This window comes from Orcinus orca, chromosome 13, assembly GCF_937001465.1.
Source record: "Orcinus orca chromosome 13, mOrcOrc1.1, whole genome shotgun sequence".
In the NCBI taxonomy this organism is placed as follows: domain Eukaryota; kingdom Metazoa; phylum Chordata; class Mammalia; order Artiodactyla; family Delphinidae; genus Orcinus; species Orcinus orca.
In genome coordinates, this window is record NC_064571.1 from 48,764,939 (window position 1) to 48,784,509 (window position 19,571).

Here is a 19,571-nt window from a genome sequence, read left to right on the forward strand (position 1 = left end):
TCTCTTCCCCCTTTTCTTATATACTGTCCTAAAACATTTTTTAAAATTTAAGAATACATTCTAGAGATAATTTACTATCAAGACGGAGAGGGTTTCCTCATTTTTTTAAATGCTGCATAATTTTGATGTGTAGTTGTACCCTAAATTTTAGCTTGCTTTCAAACTCTAGAAAATGCAAGTTTGCTACACTGAAAAAGATGCCAGATGATTAAACTTATACATTTGTTATTTTGCACATGTTCAGGAATATCTACAGAAGAGATTCCCCAAAGCAGGATTGCAAAATCAAAGGATGATGCAGTTGTAATTTCAAGAGATGTTGCCAAATTTTCCTGCAGAGAAGTTGTTTCAACTAAACATTCTTGCCAACAGGTTATGAGAGTATGTTTTCTCCATTGTCCTATCAACAGATTGTGTGGTCAACCTTTTGGATTTTTGCATTTCTCTTGTTTGGAGAGAAGTTAAACACCTCTTCATCTGCTGAAGAACAATTTATATATATATTTTTTTTCTTGTGGACTATGTATATACTTTGTTCTTTTATATAATGATCTATTGGTCTTCTTCTTATTGATTTTGTGGGAATATATATATCCATATATATGGATAGTAATCTTTTTTTCTGTGATATAAAAATTTTTCAGTCTTATATTCTTATTTTGATTTTGCAGTAATAGTTTTTGCTATGCAGAATTTTTTTTAATGTACTTATAGTTTATTTGTTAGATTGTAATTTTGTGGTTTCTAGGTTTTGGGTCATGATCCTTCCCTACTGCAAGGTTATAAAATGGTTCACTCATATTTTCCTCAAGCACATGCATGGTGTTATGTTTTTACATGTAAATCTTTTATTAATTTGCAGTTTACCTATTTCTTGAGATATGGATCTAAATTCTTAACGCAGTTGACCTTGGATCATTTATTCACAAATCCATATTAACGCTACTAATGTAAGATATTGCCTTTCTTAAATAAAAAATTTCATATTCATCTGGGCTATTCCCAGTCTTTCTCCTCTGTTCTTTTGGTCTATATATGTATTTATTCATCTTTACCACACTGTTTTAATTACAGTGATTTATTTTTCAGAGTCTTCCTGAATATTCTTGCTTGTTTATTTTTTCTATAAGTACTTTAGAATTTGCGTAACAATTTTAGAAGCCAGCCTTCTGTTTAAATCTAATTATTAAATCATTGCTATTTATATTGTGGATTTTCTTATTCTTCAAGAGTCAGGCTTTTATTTTCCTGGACGCTCTTCAAAATTTCCAGATTTGGTGACGAAGACATTAACATCTTCTAGCTGTGTGCTCTTTTTTACTTTTTATTTTTATTTTTTTAACATCTTTATTGGAGTATAATTGCTTTACAATGGTGTGTTAGTTTCTGCTTTATAACAAAGTGAATCAGTTATACATATACATATGTCCCCATATCTCTTTCCTCTTGCATCTCCCTCCCTCCCACCCTCCCTATCCCACCCCTCTAGGTGGTCACAAAGCACCGAGCTGATCTCCCTGTGCTATGTGGTTGCTTCCCAGTAGCTATCTATTTTGGTAGTGTATATATGTCCATGCCACTCTCTCGCTTTGTCCCAGCTTAGCTTTCCCCCTCCCCATATCCTCAAGTCCATTCTCCAGTAGGTCTAAATGTCCATCAACAGATGAATGGATAAAGAAGATGTGGCACATATATACAATGGAATATTACTCAGCCATAAAAAGAAACCAAATTGAGTTATTTGTAGTGAGGTGGATGGACCTAGAATCTGTCATACAGAGTGAAGTAAGTCAGAAAGAGAAAAACAAATGCCATATGCTAACACATATATATGGAATCTAAAAAAAAAAAAAAGGTCATGAAGAACCTAGGGGCAAGACGGGAATAAAGACACAGACCTTTTTTACTTTTGAAAGTAACTTTGTCTCTGTCCTTCTGAACATGTGACTTGGCAGCTAAAAATCTTCAGTGACTCTCCATAGTATTTGGAGTCCAAACTACCGAACCTGTCATACAAAGACCTCCAGAGCTCTCTAGCCTCTGTACAAACCATGCATCCCCCCTCTACCCATAGGGATTTATTTGCGATTCTGAAACAGTACGTTATCTCTTATAACAGGATATTGGCAAAACACACCATATCACATTATTCTTCAAGAGTCTGTCTCTAGCTCTTTTTGGAGCCCTCAGCCAAGGCATCAGCTCTTCTGTAAAGGTTTTCTTAGCTCTCACTGATTGATCCAGGTACTCCTCATCTGTGCTCCCTCAGCTTCCAGAGTACATCTTTTTTTTTTTTTTTTTTTTTTTGTGGTACACGGGCCTCTCACTGTTGTGGCCTCTCCCGTTGCAGAGCACAGGCTCCGGACGCGCAGGCTCAGCGGCCATGGCTCACGTGCCCAGCCGCTCTGCGGCATGTGGGATCTTCCCGGACCAGGGCACGAACCCGTGTCCCCTGCATCTGCAGGTGGACTCTCAACCACTGCACCGCCAGGGAAGCCCCCCAGAGTTCATCTCTTATATAGTTCTCATCAAATGTTGATGCAAATGATTATTTTAAAAGCCTTCACTATGTTTCTCAAGTATATGATTTTTCTTAATATATGCACATTCTCATGAGACAAGCATTGTAGATGTGAAATAGAAATCACTGAATGCCTGTTGAGTTAATTAGTTAATGTAGTATAATTCTTGCAATAAGTGAGACATGGTTTTAATTTGTCTTTAATTAGCAGCTCAAACGTCAAACTCACCTAAATTTTACAATATTGATGATAGACCTGAGATAGAACCCAAGATCCTTGGCAGGGAGCTTAGTTTCTTTCCATCACTACATGATAGGCTGTTCATGCAAATCTTCCACCAAGACTAAGTGTGGATGGATCAACGGAAGTACGTGCCAACACATGGTGTGAAGAGTAACCCTGGGTTATGTGTATGTATAGACTTACTGAGTGGTGTTAGTTTTAAAACCATTTGCCACATGTATGATTATAAGTTGCTTGATAATTTTCATGGATTATAAAGGGACAGCCATATATAAGATCATGTGGTTAATAATGCCTAAGTATGTAACTAAAGATTAAATTTCCTTCGGAGAAGTATAAATTCCTTTTAGCAGGTTAAACAAAGTTACCTCTAGCAGTAAATTCAAGAAAGGCTAATATTGTTTGTGTAATAGTAGTAGGGAAAGGTTAAGTATAACATCTAAGTCATAAAGCATAAAGGAAAAGTAGGATAGACTTGACTGAATGAAGTAAAATGCTGTATATCAAAAACAACACGATCTTGCCTTGTAATCTAGAGTGAAAACACTTATAAAATATGACAAAAGGTCAATATATTTGTATAAGTAACTCACATATCAATATGAAAATTATTTTAAAATTTATACTGATATAGGACTTTTAAAAATTTATACTGGCATAGGACATTTGTAGATAACTTAAATGACTAAATTGCACCAGTAATTGAAGAAACATACATAAAAGAAAAATTTGTGTGCATTGTAGTAGGGTTAAATATACACACATAATACAAAGAAAAGACAGCTTCCTTCTTCCTTATAACTGATTTAGTTTTTTCACAATCCTCCAATTCTCTGAGTGGTGGGAAAATGCTAACTTTACAATTAATAATATTGTCACTTTTTTTTTCTGTTGTAAACTGTCTTAAGTCTTAGCAAATGTATGACTGTTCCTTCTTCCTGGAATTCTTTCTTCTGTAGCCTTTTTTCACTTAAACTGACTAATCCATCCTTCTATTCATCCTGCAGATGTTGGCTTGACTGTCAGTTTTTCAGGGAAACATATCTTGTCCTTTAACTAGGTAAAGTCTCTCTGTTAAATGTTCTTATACAGTCTTACTCTGTTTTCATAGTACATATTAAAGTGTAATCAGTTGATTAATCACCTATCCCCTGTTAGACTGTGTTTCCATCCACATGGCTGAAACTTTGTCTATTTTCTTATTTTAAATTAAACCCATTTTCCCTAGTGCTCAGCATGTGCCTTGGCACAAGATTGACATCCGTTAAACATTATTTAAATGAGAAAATAAACAAGAGTCCTTGAGCAGTAGAAGCATAAGATGGTATAAAATCTTTGAAGATAAAAGTACGTATACCCTATGACATACCACGCCTTCATAGTAATTTACTCTGAGCTGTACAAATATAAATGTAATTTTAACAATCATTATCTATAATAGTGCAAATCAGAAACAATATAAATGTCCAAAAACAGGGAATTGCTAAAATAAATTACTTTAATGGAACACTTTATAAAATACACTTTAAAATGGTATAAAGGTATAGTTTTAGAAGTGGGAAAATAATCACTATAAAGTACTGAATGAAGAAAAGCAGATTTTGTACATGATGCTTTGATTTTTTTTTAAAAGAAAGACACACAGAGGCATACATACACAAATGTGTACAAATATTTTCAAAGCCATAATGTGAGTTTTATGTCTAGAGAATTCCTTCCTTTTGTGCCTTTTTATATTTATTTCCTGAATTGAACATGTATTCCTTTTTTAAACAATATTTTTATAATACTAGGTCTGATCATGGGAAAGTTATTATGTTGTTTAAATTGTACTACCCTTTAAAACCTGGTAAGTCAGTATTGTATGATAAAAATAGCCAGGAAAAATCTGACATAATAGGAGAAAAAAAGAGTCACTGTGTTTCAGAATCACTGCATTTAGTATAGCTAGCTAAAGTTTTAGAATCATGTCTTCTTTTTCTACCTGAGGCAACAAATTTATAGAAAATAACCTAATGGATTCAAAAGGTAAATACATTTTCAAAAGGCTTCCTCTAATACAAAGGTTACATCAGGCAATGTTTTACTACTAGACAAACTGGGCTTTGTGTCAAGGCTGGATTAAAGAATTTGGAGTTTAACTTTCTTGTCCCGGCTCAGTAATGGCCACGAGTAACTGGCAAAGATCAGGAGGATAAGTGAGCATCAGCTCATTCGTCCTGATGCAAACATCTTATTATGGACAGGGCAGAGTTGAGAGCCAAGGGTGGCCCAACCCTTCCTGAGTCAGTCATTCTTTTTGCTGAAGTCCTCTTCTCTATTGCCCGCCACAGTGGAGGACTGCTACTCCGATGTTCATTCCAGAAACCGCAACCCTGAAGTGTAGCAGGGAAGGCATGTGGTTCACCTGCAGGTGTCTGACTACAGGATGTCTTCATAATTCATTGAAAATCAAGGTGCATATCCAAGTTGAGCAAATCTACTATATATGTGACCTCAATCTATTTTTAGATTTATGATGGTAGGAAACAGAAGCAAAATTAAAATTTGCTATTTTGTTATATCTGTGAATCAAGAAAATAGGGTGAAGGGAAGGGAAGAAAATCAGTGTTTTGAGAGATGTTGGAGAGAAATTCAGAAATTTTGGGCTAGAAGTTACCTCTTGTATAAACTTTCTACGTGATTTTGGGTTAATCACATAAGTGGGCTTGGTCTCATTTTCCTTTTAAGTAAATAATGGATTATATAATATTTAATGTCTCTTTCATTTTCTAAATCTTATAACACTGTTTAACTTATGAATGTATTAATCACCTTTTTAATAAAATGTATTCATGGATAAATTGCACTACCATTTTTGTCAATGATTCTAATCTTAAAGGAAAGAAAATCTCTCAAACTCTAATTTTAGCAACACTTTATTTGTAGTAAATATAATGAACAAGAACAATCTGTTCATTTATTTAATTTTTATCTTTGTGGAATAAGCCAGCACTGATCATCAAATTCTTAACTCTGAAAAGAAAATGTTTTGGAACTGATTGTGATACTAGAGATGAATAAGAAGAACTGAATGAATGGTGATTGTCAGGGGCTAGGGACTGGGTGAAACAGGGGAGATATTGGTCAAAGGGTACAAATTTTTCATTTATAAGATGAATAAGTTCTGGGGATCTAACATACAGCATGGTGACTACAGTTAACAATACAGGCATACCTCATTTTATTTATTGTGCTTTGCAGATATTGTGTTTTTTACAAATTGAAGGTATGTGGTAACCCTGTATCATGCAAGTCTAGTGGTATCATTTTTCCAACAGCATTTGCTCACTTTGTGTCTCTGTGTCACATTTTGATAGTTTTTGTGACATTTCAAACTGTTTCATTATTATTATATTTGTTATGGTGATCTGTGATCAGGAATCTATGAAGTGATCTACTGTAATTGTTTTGGGGTGCCACAAACTGTGCCCGAATCAAACAACAAACAATTGATAAATATTGTTTATGTTCTGATTGCTCCACTGACTGGACCTTCCCCAGTCTCTCTCCCTCTCCTCAGGCCTCCCTATCCCCTTAGACACAGTAATATTGAAATTAGGCCAATTAATAATCCTACAATGGCTTCTAAGTGTTCAAGTGAAAGGAAGAGTCAATTGATGTGGCAAACTTCATTGCTGTCTTATTTTAAGAAGGTGTCACAGCAACCCCAGCCTTCAGCAGCCAGCACCCTGATCAGTCTGCAGCCATTAACAGCGAGGCAAGACCTTCCACCAACAAAAAGATTATGACTTGCTGAAGGCTCAGGCGATGATTAGATTTTCAATAATAAACTATTTTTAATTAAGGTATATACTTTGTTTTTTTAGACTTAATGCTATTACACACTTAACAGACTATAGTATAGTGGAAACATAACTTTCCTATGGGAAACCAAAAAATTTGTGTGACTAGTTTTATTGCAGTGGTCTGGATCCAAACCCATGATATCTCTGAGGATATGCCTGTACTGTACTGCACATTTGAAATTTTCTAAAAGAGTAAATGGTAAGTGTTCTCACCACACACAAAGAAAAATGGTAATTATGTGAGGTGAAGGATGTGTTAATTAACTTGATTGTGGTAATCATTTCACACTATAAACATACATATTAAATAATCACATTCTACACCATTAAAAAAGTCATGTTGTACAACCTAAATTTATACAGTTTTTGTCAGTCATACTGCAATAAAGTAGAAAAAACAGAAAAGAAAATCCAAGATCTGAAGACACTTTTAATTTCAGGTTTATGATCTCATCAGCTTGTAAATTACAAAAGTGAAATTCATCTCTGAAATAACTGAAGCAAAATAAATTAATCCATATATCTATTATATAATTATCTAGAAGAAGTGAGAGCACACAACAGTATAGACTGTCTTATACTCTGAAAGATCATAGAAAACAAGTTGGCCTCAGAAACCAAGGGGAAAGACAAGGGGGACCAATAAGGAGTACATTGGTTCAATTGCCATCTTAACCACAGCCAGCAATCTTTTGTCTTATTCTGTTATGACCTATTAGTTCTCATAAAGTCTGATATTAAAATAATAAGGAGTCCCTCTGCTTGAAGGGACTGTCAACTGAAAGTTAAAACTACTTTCCTACCTAAGTCTAGATTTCTCTCAAATGTCTGGCCTTGAGGCAGCATCATTTGGAGGAAAGGACACAAATATATGAATTGGAAAGCCTGAATTCAAATAACAATTCTGGTGTTTTGTCAGACAACTAATCTAAAACACCTTCCTCCATGAAATTGGGGTAATCCCACTATACAGAATTGCTGAATAAATACGTAATATATTATTTCAGGCATTTAATATTTCCTTATTAATTTTAGTTCTTTTCTTTATCAATCTCATTATATAGCTAGATGATGATGATAAATGTAGAGATCGATGACAGAGATAGATAGATAGAAAGATAGATGGACAGATAGATAGATAGATAGATAAATAGATAGATAGGCAGGAGACCTAAATAGCCCCCATAGTGCCGTACTAAAGAGAGCAGAGGCAGAACACTTTCCCTGGAGCATATGTAAAGCCAAGATTTGCCATCTAGTATATGCTCAGTTTCAAGAATTTTCCAGGGCTCTCATCACTAGAGGCTATTTTAAATGTTTGATATGTGAGCAGAGGTACACGGAGGCAGAGATTTCTTCTACGTCAAGTAGAAAAGCTAGTATTCTCAGAGATGAGTGCTCTATTTAGAAATGTTGAGGCCAGGTGCCTCCTTGGTGACACTGTTGGCCTTCCTGTCCCTTCTGCTTAGCATCTCACTTGGCCCAGCTGCCTTGAAGTTAAACAACTGGGAGGAAGCCACGACTTGCTTATAATGTGAGGGTGTAGATGCATATGAGGTGTGCTGTTTTGGATACTCCAGGTAACTTCCCTCCTGGAAATGGATTTCTGTTGTAATTCATCATTGTCCCTTTGCCTTATATTCCTGCCTAATAAAATGGATTTCCGTTCCATAAACCCAGAAAGTCTTCCGAGAGTAGAAATGAATGAGTCACTATGGTTTTCTAACCAATGGACTTGCAAAATCCTGAGGGCAATTCTGGAAAAATTTTGGTTCAAGGACTATGGCAGCAGAAAGGATGCCTCTGTTTCTTACATTGTGTATGTCTTACTGGTATGAATTAATGGTAAGTTTGGAGCCACATTCTAGGTAGGTGACAGATTTATTTCAGTGCAGACACTGTAGTCTGAAGCTTGCCTCTATGTTAGTAAACATCAGTCACCAGCTAAAGATAAGTGAATTGTCATTGGCTTCCTCAATATGAATTAAAGATAATATCTGAATCCTGTTTTAAAGTGTTCACATAATATAGAGAAAAGGAAATGCTTTCAGGAATATGATTCAAGTTGGGACCCAACAAATCTGTGTGCTCTTTCCCAACCCTCCAGTACTCAGAGGTTTGCCACCATTACCTGTATCCAGGTCATCAGGATTAATAATTTTATGTTCTTTATCCTCATGTAGATGAATCACCTTAAAAAATCTTACACATTTAAGGTTAATCTAATTCTTATATTCTAGTGCTTATTAAGCTCAATGGGGGCAACATTTACCCCCTACCTTGTCCTGTTTTCTCTGCATCCCCTTATCACTCTGGCTGCTTTATTTTTCTCCAGAGCAATTTACTATGTAGTTTTCTATTTGTTTTTCTGTTTTCCCCACTAAAATGTAAGTTCCATTTAAAAAAAAAGGTTTTGGCTATCTTGTTCACTGCTGTTCCCCAAGCACATAGAACTTGGCATAGAGTAGATAATTAATAAATATTTTTGAATATATGCATGAATGGAATTACTAAAACTGTAAATGATATTAATAATATACATTTAGCAAGTATTTATGAGTACTTAATATACTATATATAATTTATAAAAGATATTAAAACTTGCTATATAATGTCTAACATAAACATCCCAAGATAACAAATAAACTAAGATTTATCTTTCCAATAAATCAAGGATCTACAACATTAATTATAAGCTCTGAATGTTGGAGAGCCTACTATTTTCCAGTTCCAATGAAGTATTAAATAAGTTCCTATATTCAAGTATTTCAAAACACTGTTCAGCAAATGAGGCTTGTACATAGATAAAATGCAAAGTAGGAAATGTAATCCAAAGAGAGCTACAGATAAAATTACTTGACTGTATTAAGGTAATTACGATTTGGCGGTCAAAAACACAGCAGAGTTCAGCAGCAAATACTTTCTTTTAGTGTGTTATGATTGAATAACTGAATATTCAGTTTTATATTTTAAACCTCACAGTCTTAGGTAGTTTCAAACTAATAGAATCTAGAAAATTATACTTGGTGACAGCTTATATCAGTGCCTCTCAAAATTTAATGACATATACACGGTACTATACTTAACTAACACAACATTGTAAATCAACTACAGTCCAATATGAATTAAAAATTAAAAGAAATTAATGTGCATTTGAATGAACTGAAGATCCTGTTACAATGCAGATTCTTTTTTTTTTTTACATCTTTATTGGCATATAATTGCTTTACAATGTTGTGTTAGTTTCTGCTGTATAACAAGGTGAATCAGCTACACATATACATATATTTTCATACCCCCTACCTCTCGCATCTCCCTCCCACCCTCCTTAACCCACACCTCTAGGTGGTCACAAAGCGCCGAGCTGATCTCCCTGTGCTATGTGGCTGCCTCCCACTAGCTATCTCTTTTACATTTGGTAGTGTATATATGTCCATGCCACTCTCTCACTTTGTCCCAGCTTACCCTTCTCCCTCCCCATGTCCTCAAGTCCTTTCTCTACGTCTGCGTCTTTATTACTGTCCTACAATGCAGACTCTTATTTGCAGTAGATCTGAGGTAGGACCTGAAACTCTGCATTTCTAATGAACTGTCAGGTGTTGCTGGTAAAGTTGCCAAACCATGAGCTAAATGTTGACAGCAATGTCCTAAACACTGCCACAGTCATTAAACAATGATCATTATAGCAACTGAAATTTTAAAAAATGAGTCAAAGAGAAAGTCAATTGAATTTGATTTTATACTTTGAAAACTGACACCTAAAACATGCATCAATACATTTTCACTAGTATCGCTATCAAGGAGAAATTTCAGTGTGCTGTGCAGAAAGCTCTAACTGTGACTTAGAATGAAAACATATTAAGATTGTAAATCTTGCCTGCTATAGTGCTTCCTTATATATTCATTCTTTTGATGCTTGTGAGGTACCCACAGGGTTCTATTGCAGCACCAGGTACTATGTAAAAGAGAATTTAACAGAACCACTTATTTCTCCTTCAAGATCTAGCCAACCAGCCCCCACCTATGATATCCAGTTGTAAAACCTGATAATATTTTTACATGACCCGAAGGTCATTTTGAACATCCTTAAGGTCTTATTAGGAATTAAGAAAGTTTTTCAAATTTTTCTGAGTTCTTTGTGAAACCTCATTTTTAATTTGATCTTTTACCAAATGCCTGCTAGTGAAGTCACTGAAGACTGAAATTTTGCAAAAGAAGATAAAATTGCTCTTCTAAGTGTTAGAATAAGTAAATGCAAATTTAACGAAAGGTATGCTTTATTTCATTTACAATAGATATTGTGCACCCAGACCAGAAACAAAAGGTAAATGCAGCTATGGTTTAGGACAATTAACTCTCACACAAACCCACCTTTCTGACAGAAGTCTCAAGTATGCACTTAGTCACAATATATTATGAAATGTGCTAAAAACTTAAAATAAGTATATGACTTCTTACACAGGTTACTTAATCTACGTGGAGTCTCAGAAGGAAACCACAGAATATTTCACATATATATTGAAATTTATAATATGTTATATATATTAAATAATCTATATATTAAAATTTCATATACATTTATATATGTAAGTTAGAGGAGGTGATATGTAAGCTGGGAAAGTAACATCTAATAAGAGTTTTCATGGATAAATACTTCTAGAGGGAATGCATAATCTCTGCTGACACTTACAGGTTCAAAAGAACTGGGCATATATGGGGAAATAATAAGTACTTTGCTGCAGTTGGAGAAAACTGCATATGGATGGAGAAGGGGAAGCAGGAGATGCTGAACAGAGAATTATGTTACAGAATTTTGAACAGTTACAGAGAATCTTGTGTGCCTTATTTGTTAGGGTGCTGAGAATTTATCTTATAGCAAAAGAAGAATCATTAAACATGCCCTTATAAATACTGTTTTCTAGAAAGCTAACGTTAGTAGAGGTATAGAGGATGGACTGGTTGGAGAATGTCTTGAGGTCAGCTATCATCTACGAGCTTATTGGCTAGAAAAAGAAAGATGCTGAAAGCCCAAACCAATGAATTAGCAGTGGGAATACAGAGGAAGCAAAGAGCATTTGTGTGTATGTGCGTGTGTGTGTGAATTGTACCTCTGTGTGGATGGATGGATGGATATATACATATATATATAGTTTACTGAGTAATTAGATGCATGGTACCTCATAGGGTTGTCTATAAATACTAAAAATTTGTGAATGGTGATGTGCTCCTAATATAAGGTACTGATGAAAAATTTTAATATACATATGAATCAGTAAGAAAATCTCTACTTACATGATATAATTTTGAGTGTGTCTTGTCAGGAAAATAATACATTTTTTCATTAGGATTTTAGGAGAGATTTGTTATGAATATGTCCTTGTCTTCCATATCTTTATGGAATCCTCTAAGATATGAAGAGTGTCAGAATACACCACCCCAAAATACATCACTTTGGCCTCAGGATTACTTTGAGCTAAAGATACTAAAAAAACAGCACATGCAAGAAGGGCATTTTAACTTCCTTTTTTCTTCCTGAAAATGGGAGATTAAAACTTCCATGTGAAAGGTGCCTTCCCTGTACCAGGAGAAAAGAAACATTCTTCGATGGAGAGTCAAAGCCAAGAGTTCTCTATACAAACAGAGCTTTTTGAAATAATTCTTATCTTTCTTTTGCCTCTGCATACAGTTTAGTTAATTTTCCACAATTGTGTCTCTTTGTTCAACCCAGTATAATAGCATGTAGGTTTTGCCATTTCTCTGGGGCTGCACCCCATATAAGGGTTCCCATATCACATAAATTTGTATGCTTTTCTCCTATTAATTTGTCTTATGTGAGTTTAATTCTCAGGTACAACCAAAACACCCTGAGAGGGTAAAGGCAAAAATTTACCTTTCCTACAGCTATGTCAGCAAAATTTGGGAACTCTTCATATAGAGTAAAAAGCAGTATTAGAATATATATTACCACAGTGTAGTGTAACTTTGGATGCATTTTCTTACCTCTCCTACTTTCACTATTATGTAAATATCAGGGTGTGATTTCTCCATGAGTTCCATCTGTTTCATAGCTAAGGACCATGAGATCATTTGGTGTAATATATTACCTCAAATATGTATGCTTTTAATCATAAATAAATCTGGATAAGAGAATAAGACTTGTCCAGCACAACTAAATCCAACTATGAAAAGTGACACAACATGTTATGTTGGTTTAATAGTGGCATATTTATATAGAAAAGTGATCACATTAATTTATGGATATCACTACTCCTGGGGAATGCTTAAATCACTCAAGGGTAGTGATAAGTGTGAGTAGAGGTGTAGCAAGGTCTCAGGGAAGAGAGATATGCCAAGTGCATGCTCTGATGTCTCCCAAGCCTTCTGCAGGGTTGCAAAGCTGATGAATGCAACGTCCTGTGAGTGTGCACATACCCTCATGGCTCCACACCCAGTACACACAGGTTGTTGCTGTGTCAACTTGTTTTGCTTTTCTTTTTACAGTTTGCTGGAAATGTAGATTAAAAGAGCAGATTGGTGAACTATTTTTGTTTTCTCTAATAAACCTAGGGTAGATTTGGATATAGTTATTGGGCTTTCAAATTCCACATTTTGCTCATTGTTGAAAGGTTTTTGAATAGAAAATATTTGCTAAATTCCAATGCAATAACTACATTCTTTCTCTCAAATAACCACTGATATATTCCTTTTTTAAATGTGTAAAAGATCATGAGGTTTAAATCTAAGATGATGAACTTAACGCGAACTCCTGCTATCAGGGAAGATTTAAAGTTAATAGGTCATGTTAGAAATTGTCATAGGAATTTCAAAACTGAGACAGAGAGAAAGAGAAACAGAAACAGAAAGAGAAAAACAGAGAGACTTTGTTGAGAAGGAGAGTTGGGAAAGATAAAAGTATTCCCCAAAATGACTTCTTACTGAAGAGTGAGGTTTAAAATTTTTTTGCAGAAAGTTCTCTTTGTGAATCTGACTGTGAGATTTTTAGCTCATTGATACTTTATAAATGCAAAGCAACTTGGATTTATCTCATTTTCTCATACAACAGGGGTAGCGCTATTCCATTTTCTAGTCCCATATGCAAAATAATGGCTCCTCTTGCATGCCTCAATAACTTTTGAATTTAAATTAGGTCATGAAGGTAAGAGGGGAGGAAAGAAATGCTAACTTTTTCAATGTTTATTACCTGAACTTCCAAATTACTTGAAGAAAATCACAAACTTCTCTAAAATTAAAGGTGGGCACAGCCCCCAAATCATATTTTTACCCATGAAATTCAGATACATAATTATATGGGAAGTAGTTATTTTTCCAATTACAATTTTTGTTATTCTTCTAGTGTTTAAATTCTGAGTGATCTTGCAGAAGAAGATCTGGTGATTTCTGTGGCCCTATACAAGATGGTCTTGAGTATTGTGTTCATACTACCTGGCTGAGTCTAATAAAGTGAATTGTTATAGCCAAATTTTGTCTACCTAGCAAAATTGAAGGAAACAGCATTACCTGTAAGCTAGATAATTTTAATAGTGTGATCCCTTAATTGCCATCTTTACTATCCTAACAGCCAGAATGAAATTCCTAAGTTATTGATTGCATTGATGGACACTTAACACCCTATTTCCTGAATTGTGATTCTCTTGGCTTTGTACTTAGTCGTCTCTCTACTTTTCTCTCTTTCTTTCTGTGTGTGTGTGTGTGTGTGTGTGTGTGTTTTCTCTGGTTCTTTCTCACTCCCTCCCTATTTTTGATCTTCTTTTAAGTAAAAACTATAAGCATAGTGTTAGGAATAATTTACTTGCCAATCACATACATAACACTGGCTATGTGCCCCTATTCTAAGTGTTTTTAAAAAGAGTAATATATTTAATTCAGCATAATCCTTACAACAATTCTATGAAGTAGGAATTATTTTAATTGTCATTTTACAAATGAAGAAACTGAAGATCTAAGAAATTAATTAAAAGGCAATAGGTAGTGAGAGATTAGGAATGCAAATCAAGTACATCAGCTTTCAAGGCCATTGCTACTTTTATTATGCAATGTAACTTTTAAAATAAACTGATATCTTGGATTTATCTCCTATAAACGTAGAAACAGGGTCATGAGTTATGTTGTAGACAGTTCCCTAAGGGAATAATTCTAAGTCACTATTTAATTAAACCAGTAACTCTACTAGCTTGTTAACCATTGTTTGTTGATTTATTCTGAAAACTACCATTTATTTCTACTCCTTTAATTGCAGATTTTGACAAATTTGGTGATGGCTATTTCTACTTTTACCTTTTTTTAAGTATAAAGTATCATGGACACCAACATGTAGTAGGTATTTGACAAAGATTTCTACAGGATTGGGTGTGCCTTTGGAGCAGGGGTGGGAGATGATAGCTTCATCTCTCTATCTAGTGCCATGTTTAGACATGGGGGGAGTCACAGTAAACATAAATCATATTAATCAACGAAATATTTTTTAAACTCTTGACAGTTTCTCTTCTATGTTATTATCCATTATTTATTTATCAACACATTTTATACTTACTATGAATCTAAATCATTTTATTCTCATCCTAGAGTGCTCACATCATTAAGGGACATTCAAATCATCAGCAAAATCTATACTGATAAGTTTTCCTTCCACTAAGAAACATTAAAATGGTTATTGTATTTGATTTTTTATCCCAATGGCAACCAAGAAAAAATGAAAATTTTCTTCTAAATTAACAAAACATATTAAGCCATCGAGAGCTGTACTTAAATTTGGGAGAAATACTTTACTGTTAAATTGGAATATTTGTGCAAAAGCAAAATGTTACACTACTCCTCATTTTCCCTAATAATAGATTTACTTGTATCTGTGAAGAGTATGTGCAAGATGAAGATATGGTGACTGAACTGACAAGAATTAGGGGACACACTCCAAATGCAAAGAAATGAAAGGAGTTCTGGACAGGGAGCAAAAAGACCTGTGTTCTCAGTTCTACCACTAATTAGCACTTTGCTATTTAAGTCGTTTTATTCTTTTCCACCTGAATATCATTTTTTTTAACAGTGAGAGGTCAATGACACAAATTCTCTTAAAAATGTATTCAGTTCTATCAGTAGTTCTCTTTGAGATGCTTTGGAATTAGGTTTTGAGTGTGTGCAAAATTGTGTTACTTATTTCAATCCCTGAGAAAATCTATTCCATAATATCTGTTCACACAAAAGATCAATTTAGCCATTGCATGAGCTTGTGTTATTTGCCTAGAGATTCTGGCCTTTCAACAAACTTAAGCTGGAGGGTTGAACAAATGACTTGATTTCACAGAATCTCACAGTTTCCTTAACTACAAATTGGGGAGATTAATGTTTACTTACTTGCTAAAGTATTATGTGGATTAGTTAACAGAGGAAGAGCATACATTTTGGAGTCCCACAGTTTCTATTCTTTCTTCTTGATCTCTTGTTTTAGATAATTTCTATCTTGAATAAACTTTATTTCTTATCTGCCAAGACTGCTTATTTCAGAGTCTTTTATTTATTGCTTTAATACTTTAGAAGGTCCAACTTACTCGATGAATAGCCAACACCCTCATCCTCCTGCTGTTTTATTACTTTAGAAATGGAAATTTATTAACATGCTTTAATATTAATTCGGAATACCTCTGATAGTTACCTCTTTTTAACTTTATTCCTTTTGTTGGTTAAAATAGGACTCAAAAAGAAATTACAGGAAACATTTGAATTTTTCCTTAGCCCTGTTATGAACACATGTGAAATGCCTTGCTAAGCTACTAATTAAAGTAAAATGAGCAATTAGAGCAATCATGTGTGTGTTCTGTTGATAGTCTGTTGTTGACTAAAGAACATCCAAGGTTAAGTAGCTCCATAGTAAAGAGACAAAATAATCCAGTGTTTGAAACCACAGATAGGTTCTGTGATCATACAGAACCTCTTTCCAAACTGAACGTGTCCCTTTTTATCTGTACGACCTGGGTAAAGGTCATTACTTTTCTAGGCAGGCCTCTTTGTATGCAATATTCAGATATTAATAATTTTCTACATATAGATGGTGGAAGCATTAAATCAAATATCCTAAGAATTAAGAATAATGCTTAATGCATAGGAGATGCTGAATATTTTTTGGCAACTAGTATTATTATTGTTATTATTGTTGCAGTTGCATTATTCCAAGAAATCCTGTATGATAAGACTTAATGATTTTGAGGCTGAAAATAATGCTTCTGTGTTTTTTGATATCAAATGGGCCTCCTAAGAAAGCTCAGCTTTGTAAATTATCTGGGTCTTGTGTGTAACAGTTTTAGTGTCTAACCCAGTAGAGAGAGACAGAACCTCGAGTAGGATGCAGAACACTAACCACTCTAGACCTCCACCTGGATGTTGATCTCAATGATTCAGGACACACTTTGCAGTCGATTTGTTCCCTACTGTGTTGTTTTGTATCCATGAATATTCTCTGACTTACCAGAAATTGAGCATGGAAAACAAGGGAAAATATACATCACAACTTGCCGTGCTTTCTTTACTTTTGTAAAGTCAGGAATAAAAATATTCTTTGTATGGTTAATGATGTACTCAAATATGTTATTAAATTAAAGGCAGACACTTTCAACTTAATATCAGGGAGATACATATATCTGACAGTTTGTAATGTGTCCTCTAAAATGTGTAGAATAATGAAAAGTTCCAAACGGTACCTAAATATTTTTGACAGACTGGTCATACATGAGATGTTTACAACTATTGTTTTAACATTTATTGTTCAGGACATATAATTTATCTTACACTGTGCTATGCTGTGCTGCATTATGTTGTATGTTATAGCACACTGATCTACACTGCTTTACTTACAATTCCAAAATTCAAAAAGGCCCATAAACCAAAATTTTCTACATAATTATTCAACAGATTCATTTGATGGCAAACTTCAAAGATGTGAGGTTCTTGGTCCTTATTTTTCCTACTTGGTGTAGCTCTTCATGTATTTCACTGCAGTGACATTATGGGGTTTGATTATGTAATAGATGCTATGGGGATATTATATAATACATAGTTATGTGCACTGTATCACCTTTCTAAAATCTGAAGAATTCTGAATCCCTGTAACATACCTGGCCCTAAGTATATTAGATAAAGCATTAGGGACCTCTATCAAGGATCATACTATGATAACTAAACTTTAGAAGATTAAGTGAAATAAATAGCCAGTGTCATTAAAATGAAAAGAATTTCAAGGGCTAACTTCTCTGTTTACTTGTATGTCCTATGTTTCATGCCCCCAAAGTTCGTCTGTTTTGAACAACAGAAGACTCAATTCTACTTGTGTAATTTTGTTAAAATGGCCAAAAATTGTCTATATTCATATAATTTCCTGATCACAAATAGTGTAAAGTTGCCTTTCCATAGTCAATATAATCTAACACTTCTCCAAGAAGCTTGTCAATCTTTCCATAAAACAAAAATGTCACTCTTCTTTCTCTCAGGTGTCAAGGTAAAGTCCAAAGGGTGCTGCTTACTGAAAAAAGTTGAAACTACATTCCAACTCCCCCTGATGATTTGTCTTGCTCTTGCTTTATTAGGCACGTGGATACCTCATGTGCCAAAGGAAGTGATAGATAAAACTATGAATGATGTGTATAGACATCATATTTGTCATAAGCATTTATCATCATCTTCTCAGGAGTAAAACAATATATATTCATTGTATCAGTAATTTTTTTCCAAATAAACTGTGTTTGCAATGAGGACTGGTGTTATAGCAGTTAATTTTAACTTTTCTGGTATCCAACCTTCTCTGACCTTTATTATTGAAATATGAGTCACCACTGAGCTATATTTGTTATGTGTTAATACAGCCTAGGAACTGGCATGAGCTTCTATAGCTGCTCATGGAGTAGGCTAGATTAGCCCAGACTTCAGTGGATGAATTGGAAGCTCTAGATGTAAGCTGAAAGCAAAAATAGGATGTGTCCAAAATAGGAAATTAGTTAAATAAGTAAATTATGGTAAATCCTTGTGATGTAGCAATGTACAAGTATTAAGAACTATAATACAAAACACAGTATATTTAAAGATGGAATATTCCCACAAACCAGAAGCCCCATATGTGAGGTTCACAACTGCATTCTTCTTTTCCCTATCAGATATCACCACTTTTCAAGATATCTTGAAAAATGATCTTCCCCTACTTGCAAACTAACAAGTTAGCCTGCTACAGTTTTGTGGATTCTTGAAGAAGACAAAAGATTATTAGGAAAGAAAAAGGTACTGTCTTACTATGACAGAGTAGGCAACATAAGCTTCATGTTCCCATTATCTCACCTTTCTTTCTGAGTCCCATAGAAGTGATGTGGATGCTGGAAAGAAGTTGCATGTGCAGGGGGTTTGCCTTTCAACTGAATAATTACAAGCTCAGGAAACTACAGTACTTTGAGGGGATTGCTGGGAAACCTGCCCAACTTTTGCATTAGTGGGAAACATTATCTGTATTACTCTTGGTAGCAAACAAATCTGTCCTCTGCCCCAGAGGCAGCTACTATCTCTATCTTTCAAGGCTGACTACTATGTAAACCCCCTTGAAAACATTCCAGAATAAAAACCATCAATGCTTCTGCTCAGAAGACATACAAAAACAAGTGAGACCTATAAAGACTGTCTTCTGACACCACTAAGTTAAATTTTTCTCAACAGTTGTCCTCCTTTATTTCTACTTTCCAAACCTAACTGATGGATCTCTAAACAATACATAGTTTTTTTCTTTTGAAATTCAAATTAATGGAACATTCAGTACTTTCTTTGCTATGCTGTTTTAAATCCACTTTAAATTTGAGACTTACCCGTGTCAATATACGAAGCTATAGCCTATTCATTATCATTGCTGTATAATATTCCATTCTTTGAGTGTGTCAGAACTTATCCATTCCTTGCATTTATCCATTTGGCTGAT